Raw genomic sequence first — 7370 nt, 5'->3', positions numbered from 1 at the left:
CATCCTCCCCAAGCATTACCTGTAATGGGAAGAAATCCCCCCCCTCAGAGGACGGCTCGGGCCTCTGACCAGGATCCTCAATTACCTTATTACCCTTTTCCAGAGTTTGGGGCTGTGACACAATATCATTTTTACATTCATGCATTATATCATTTTCAGAACCCCTTGGGTTTTGGGAACCCACCCCCACCCTCAAGTCAGTGGTTTTCTTCTCCATGCTGTCCCATAATTCCCAGAACTTTGGAAAGTCACGCCCCACAATAACGGGGTGTAGCAGTTTACTCACCACTGCCACCTCATGCACCACGGATTCCCCATCAACAGTGATGGTCACTGGGACTAGCGGGTAAGACCGGGTATCTCCATGAATGCAAATTACCCGGAGTGACTTGGACACTGGTTCAAATTTGCCAATAACACTGTCCAATACCAGGGTCACCATGCTCCCCGAATCCAATCGAGCCTTGACTGGAACCTGATTAATGTAGACAGTGCACTCAAACTGCCCCTCAACTGAGTCAGGGCATGCAGTGCAAACTTTGTGGGCATAACAGGACAGTTGCTGGAGAGCCCCACACTCCATGGGCTCGTCCTTCAATGGGCATTGTGCTCTAGTGTGGCCCCAGGTTTGACACCTCCAACATTGCACATTCCCCCCCTTCCAGGGTGAAGAGGTATCTGTGGTTACCCCTTGTCGGGCAGGGGGTGACACGTCTCCACTTTCTTTCACACTGAGCCTAGGACTCTGCGGGGAACTTTTCCGGGCTGGCGTAGATTTCTCTGGACGTGAGCTGGTGAACGGTCGATGACCGGTGGGAGCAAGTAGTTCCTCGGTAGCCGTGTACCTCTCAACCATTTCGACCAGCTGATCCGCAGTTCTGGGGTCCCCATGATTCACCCAACGCTGCAGGTCAACAGGGAGAGACCGAAGATAACGATCTGTCACAACCCGCTCCACAATTTGGGGTCCATTCAGATCCTCAGGTTGCAGCCACTTGGTAACCAAATGGATAAGGTCATGCATCTGTGATCTAGGCGGTAGTTTAGTTTGATACTTCCACTTGTGTACCCTCTGAGCTCTTACTGCAGTGGTTACCCCTAGGCGGGCCAGGATCTCTGCTTTTAGCCGATCATAATTCATGGCGTCATCTGGGTTAAGATCGTAATACGCCTTTTGTGGATCGCCAGACAGAAATGGAGCTATTAGGCCGGCCCATTTATCTCGGGGCCACCCTTCTCGCTCTGCAGTCCTCTCAAAGGTGGTAAGAAAGGCCTCCACATCATCTGTGGAACTCAGCTTTTGGAGAAAATGACTTGCCCGGGTGGTTACCGGGTTCCCCTGGGCCATGACAATGGACTCCCGTCCAGTAGCAAACTGCTGGACAGCCTCAGCCAACACCTTGGCTTGATTAATTGTAGCCTCTTGTAAGGCAGTTGCCTGTGAAGTTGCAGACTCTCGCAACGCCAATAATTGAGCATCTGTGGAGTGCTGGTGGTTAATGGTAGCTTCGTGTAAGGCAGTTACTTGTAAATTTACAGACTCTCGCAAAGCCAATACTTGAGCCTCCAGGCTCTTTTGCTGGGCCTCTATAGCCTGCTGCTGCACCTCTGTAGCCTGTTGCTGCACGACCATGCTCTGCTGAAGCTGCACTGTAGCGCGAGACATTTGCTGCAACAGTTCCTCCATCTTTAGCAAAAATAGGTTACTGTCTCTTTAAATGTCAGTTTTCAGAAAAAAAAACGTTTTCTTTTTTGGTAGTGCCTGCCCGCATCCGAGCACCAGTTGTGAAGTTTGGGGGGATCACAGCGGGATTGTTAGCATAAATGCAGGCCACTCCAAGGTGAAAAGAAAAACAGTCAGTTTATTTTGAAAACAAAGAGCTTCCAGCAGCAGTCAAAATGTAACAGAAAGAAAACAGCTTCATTCAGCAACACAAAGTCCAGCAATAAACAAAATAGCTTACTTCAGCGTTTTTAAGTTTCCAGTACCCCCAAGGTACTATCCAGGCTTGGTCTGTGGGGAAAACACCAGGAAAATATCCACCTGGCTATCAGGCCCCACAGGTCTCTGAAAATACAGCCATTCCAACCCAACAGCCCAGCCCTCCTGTGCAGCTCCTTCTCTCACACACTGCACACCTGCTGCTGATTCCCTTAAACACCCCTTGGCTGTCCAGCCCACCTTCTGGCTGCTTAACCCTCTGGTGTTTCTTAAAGGGAACATTCTTAAATGGATGGCTCAGAACCTAAAAACCGGGGATACATATCTGCCATCCACTATAAATCCCGTCCGGCTTGTACACTTGCAACGGGTGAGGAGAAAGTAAGGTTTTCATGGCCCTGCTCCAGGGTGATCCCCAACTTTGGGCTCTCAGACTGGCAGCCTCCGATCCTGGCCGTTATTCCCTCGATGCTTTTTTTAACTCCATGGCAGTTCTTTACAATGACCCGGATCACGCATCATCAGCCGATTCCGCGATTCGTAAACAACGCCAGGGAAAATGGTATGCGGATGTGTATTGCACCAAGTTATGCCGGTGGGCAGTAGAAACTGGCTGGAACGATGTGGCTCTATGCAGCCAGTTCCATATTGGGCTATCTGACTCTATCAAGGACAGCCTTGTGAATTACCCCTTATCTTCCAATCTGGATGACCTCATGTCCCTTGCCATCCAGGTAGATAGGAGACAGAGAGAGAGAGAGAAGGGGTGAAAGGTGTCCTTCAAATTTTTCTGGGGTTACCAATCTGAAATCTAACTTGGTTACCAGTATAAAGCCCTCTGCACCTTTACCTCTGGAAGAGCCTATGCAGTTAGGTTATTCTCGCTTAACTCCTGAGGAAAAGGCACGCAGGCGTTCTTTGGGTCTTTGTATATACTGTGGAGGGAAGGGTAATTTCTTAAACCAATGTCCTATGAGGCGGGGAAACTCCCAAGCCTAAATGAAGAAGGGGAGCTCCATTTGGGTGCACGAGTTTCCTCTCCCCTATCTGCCTCCAAAGTGTTGTTACTGGTCAAACTTACCTGGCCTTCGGGCTCAATTCAGGTATCTGCCTTTGTTGACTCAGGGCCAGAAGGGAATTTTTTGGATGCTGCTTTCGCAGCCAAACACACTATTTCCTTGGTTCCCTTAATTCCTCCCCTGAGAATATTAGCGGTGGACAAAAGACCCCTGGGGTCGGGTGTAGTATCTAAGATGACCATCTCTTTGTCTATGAGTATTAACAACTCACATTGTGAGGAAATACCTTTTTACATCATTGAAGGTGCTTCCTCTCCTCATATATTCGGGTTGCCGTGGTTGCAAAAACACAACCCACATATTGATTGGGTAACCAGGGAGGTTCTTAGTTGGGGCCTAAAGTGCCAAGGGTCCTTTATCTCCTCTGTAGTGGCAACCACTGTTCTTGAGGGATTACCTGCAGCTTACTCTGACTTTACTGATGTGTTTTCTAAGAAAGCTGCAGAGACTTTACCCCCTCACAGGCAGTATGATTGATCTAATTCCTGGGTCTACTCCCCCTCGGGGTAGAACATACCCTCTTTCCTTGCCAGAGGCCCAGGCAATGAAAGAGTATATAAAGGAAAACCTAGAAAGAGGGTTCATCAGGCCTTCTAGTTCCCCTGCGGGGAAGGGTGTCATGTCTGGCCACAGGTAAGTGACCACCGGGCTGGAGCTTATTTGCAAAGTAATACCCCTGAATGGATGGACAATTAGTAGAAGCCATAGTAAGGCAAAAAGTAAATATTTAATAACAAAATGAGAAAATAATCAAACACACAGAAGTTGAAAAATACAAGCCTGGAATGAGGCTGGAGAGAGGCAAGTTCAGAAACAGACAAAATGGTCAGGGCTGGCGGCAGCCAGGCGAAGTCCAAAAGGCAGGCTGAGGTCAAATGGCAAGCAGCAGATGAGCAAGGTTGAGAGGCTGGGGGTCAGAACCAAGGGAATCCAGAGTAGTAGGAGTCAGTAACCAGGTGAGAACAGGAAGGTAGTAGTGAGGAACACAGGAAGGCGAACACGGAGCAAGGCAGGGAACACAGGAACCAGAGATCAGCCAGGAATCAGCATAATACAGGTAGAATGGGCTCAGATGATCAAGCAACAGGAAGTTTGATGGCACAGGCTTATAAATGGCCTTGATTGCTTGCCTGACAACACATGTTGTTAATAAGGCAAGATAAGGTAAGCGTGTTGCAAGAATATAGTAAGTCTGTTCAGGGCAGTGTCCAGTATAAGCATTAGGATTCCCCAGTGGCTCACCAGTATAATGCAGGATTGTCTAAATACAAAGACCAGGGTTTGATTCCATCGTGATTCCTGACAAAGGGCTTCTTTTTTGTTGGGAAAAAAGATGGTGGTCTTCGCCCCTGTATAGATTATAGGGGTCTCAATAAGATCACCATAAAAAAACACTATCCCCTCCCTTTAATTTCTGAATTATTTGACCAGGTTAAGGGTGCTAAGATCTATTCCAAGGTTGATCTTAGGGGTGCTTATAACCTCATACGTATTAGGGAGGGGGATAAGTGGAAGACTGCATTTAACACCAGGGACGGCCAGTACGAATATCTTGTAATGCCCTTTGGCCTCTGTAACGCACCCACAGTGTTCCAAGAATTTGTCAATGACATCTTTCGGGACCTGCTGGGGATATTCGTAGTGGTCTATCTTGACGATATTTTAATTTTCTCTTCTAACCTGGGTGAACATAGAAATCATGTTCGTGAGGTTTTGTGCAGACTCAGGGAAAATAATTGTTATGCTAAACTGGAGAAATGTATGTTTGAGGTTACGTCCGTTCAGTTTTTGGGGTTTAATATTTCCTGCAAGGGTCTTGAGATGGATCCAGGCAAGGTGAGAGCTGTACTGGATTGGACCCAACCCCAATCATTGCGTGCAACCCAAAGGTTCCTAGGGTTTGCAAACTATTATCGTCAGTTCATCCAAAAATTTTCACTGATTGTGGCCCCCATTACTGATTTGACTAAAAAGGGTGCTGACCCCAGCATTTGGCCTCCCGAAGCTGTTCAAGCTTTTAACTTCCTCAAAAAGGAATTCAGTTCTGCCCCCATTCTTCAACACCCCGACACTGCACTTTTATATCAGAGGTAGATGCTTCTGAAGTTGGTTAAGGGGCAGTCCTTTCTCAAAGGTATTTGATAACCAACAAAGTGCATCCCTGTGCATTTTTCTCTAAGAAATTTTCTCCTGCTGAGATCAATTATAGTTACATAGTTAAATTGGGTTGAAAAAAGACAAAGTCCATCAAGTTCAACCCCTCCAAATGAAAACCCAGCATCCATACATACACCCATCCCTACTTTTAATTAAATTCTATATACCCATACCTATACTAACTATAGAGCTTAGTATCAGAATAGCCTTTGATATTATGTCTGTCCAAAAAATCATCCAAGCCATTCTTAAAGGCATTAACTGAATCAGCCATCACAACCTCACCCGGCAGTGCATTCCACAATCTCACTGACCTGACTGTGAAGAACCCCCTACGTTGCTTCAAATGAAAGTTCTTTTCTTCTAGTCTAAAGGGGTGGCCTCTGGTACGGTGATCCACTTTATAGGTAAAAAGGTCCCCTGCCATTTGTCTATAATGTCCTCTAATGTACTTGTAAAGTGTAATCATGTCCCCTCCCCTCAATTATGACATCGGAAATAGAGAATTGTTGGCTATCAAATGGGCCTTTGAGGAATGGCGGCATCTGCTGGAGGGAGCAAAACATGTGATCACAGTCTAATAAAACATTGGGGAAGGCAATGGTGTCCTTTGAAGAGCTGACCACAATTCTGACTGAAGTAGAGGCTGTTATAAACTCTAGGCCTCTAAGCTTTACTCATAGTGATGCTCAGTGTCCCCAGCCATTGACACCAGGACATCTTCTTATTGGGCAGCGACTTACAACATTGCCGCAGTGCAAGGTGCCTACGGTATCTCAAAACTGTTCCACTCAAGAGGCATTGTCAAAAAGGTGAAATACATAAGATATTTGCTGGTAGCTCACTACACCAAGGGAGGAGGATGTGCATCTTCATTCAAGGTTGGAGATTTTGTATTGGTTAAGGAAGACAAATTGCCAAATGTGGCAGACTGGAATAATTGACACAGGACTGTGCTAAAACAACCAATACAGCTACTGTACCCTTTGGAGATATAAATTGATGAACTTCTAAAGAAAGTTCATCGAGCTGGAGGATGTTGAATATTGATGTTGAATCTTTATTACCGATCTGTTATATGTTAGTTATGGTATATAAAGTTGTTAGCAGCAAAGGACTTGTGTGGAACTACATCACTGCTGTGCAAGAATCTGACACCAATGAACTCTGGTAGGTCATCTAACCCTGAATATTAGAGAGTTGTACTGAATAGTTACAACAGGGCTCTTACAACGTCTCTCTCTGGGGAATTTCTTATCTCCAAAGGAATTCCTTTCCATTCCCGTGTCAAACCTTCTTACTGGAGCTCGTTCCTGGGGAAGAAAAACACTTTTCCCATCTGTGATCTCTTCCAGTTTTGTTCCAAATAACATGGAACCATCAAAAGGCAGGTTACAAAGACTTATCTTGGAGGCTTTATCTGCATTCCATGATCACAGCCACAGAGCTTTTTGTGCTGCTACGGATAGCGCCATTGACCTGGATGAAGATTTTACCAGATCCAATGAGGATTCTGTAAAGAAATCTGATACTAATTTTACCTCCGATAAAGCATCTAGAATCTTTGTTCTACTTACTCCACTTTTTAATGCTGACTCTACATTTTGTATCCAACATTATAGAGCTCTGGATATAAAATGAGAGTGAAAACAAACAACAATAAAAAATAATAATAGAACAAAAAATAAAACTTCTTGCTTTAAATGGCTCATCTCCTGATACTATGGGCAGCAATTTCTGTAGATCATTGCCAGATATATCCTTATACAACCTCTTATTAATCTGGTGCTAACCTGTTAGATGCCACTCTGTTAGGTTTCTTGCACCTCCAAACAGTTCTACTGCGGCCTGAGCACGTTCCCCTTGCTATGCGCATACACTTGAGCACACCAGAAGACGCATCATTTTACGCATCTAGCGAAATTAGCCGTCTGCTCAAAAGACACTTATTAAATTATTGGGGGACTGTGGAAAATAATAAAGCTTGGGCTAAGGAACTGGGAAGTTCCAAAGGATCCACAGGGACAAACTATTAAAGGCATTGGCTAATAGGAATAAAATTGAAAGGATCCCATTTGTTTCTGACTATGGCCCTTTAAGTAAAAACATTGAGAAAATTGTAAATAAGCACTGGCTACTATTGAAGAAAGACTTCTCATTTGGCAGATTGTTTAGAAATAACCACTTATTTT

The sequence above is a fragment of the Xenopus laevis genome, chromosome 9_10L (assembly GCF_017654675.1).
Source record: "Xenopus laevis strain J_2021 chromosome 9_10L, Xenopus_laevis_v10.1, whole genome shotgun sequence".
Taxonomy (NCBI): Eukaryota; Metazoa; Chordata; class Amphibia; order Anura; family Pipidae; genus Xenopus; species Xenopus laevis.
The sequence above is the reverse complement of the archived record's forward strand: the minus strand, read 5'-3'. Positions refer to the sequence as shown.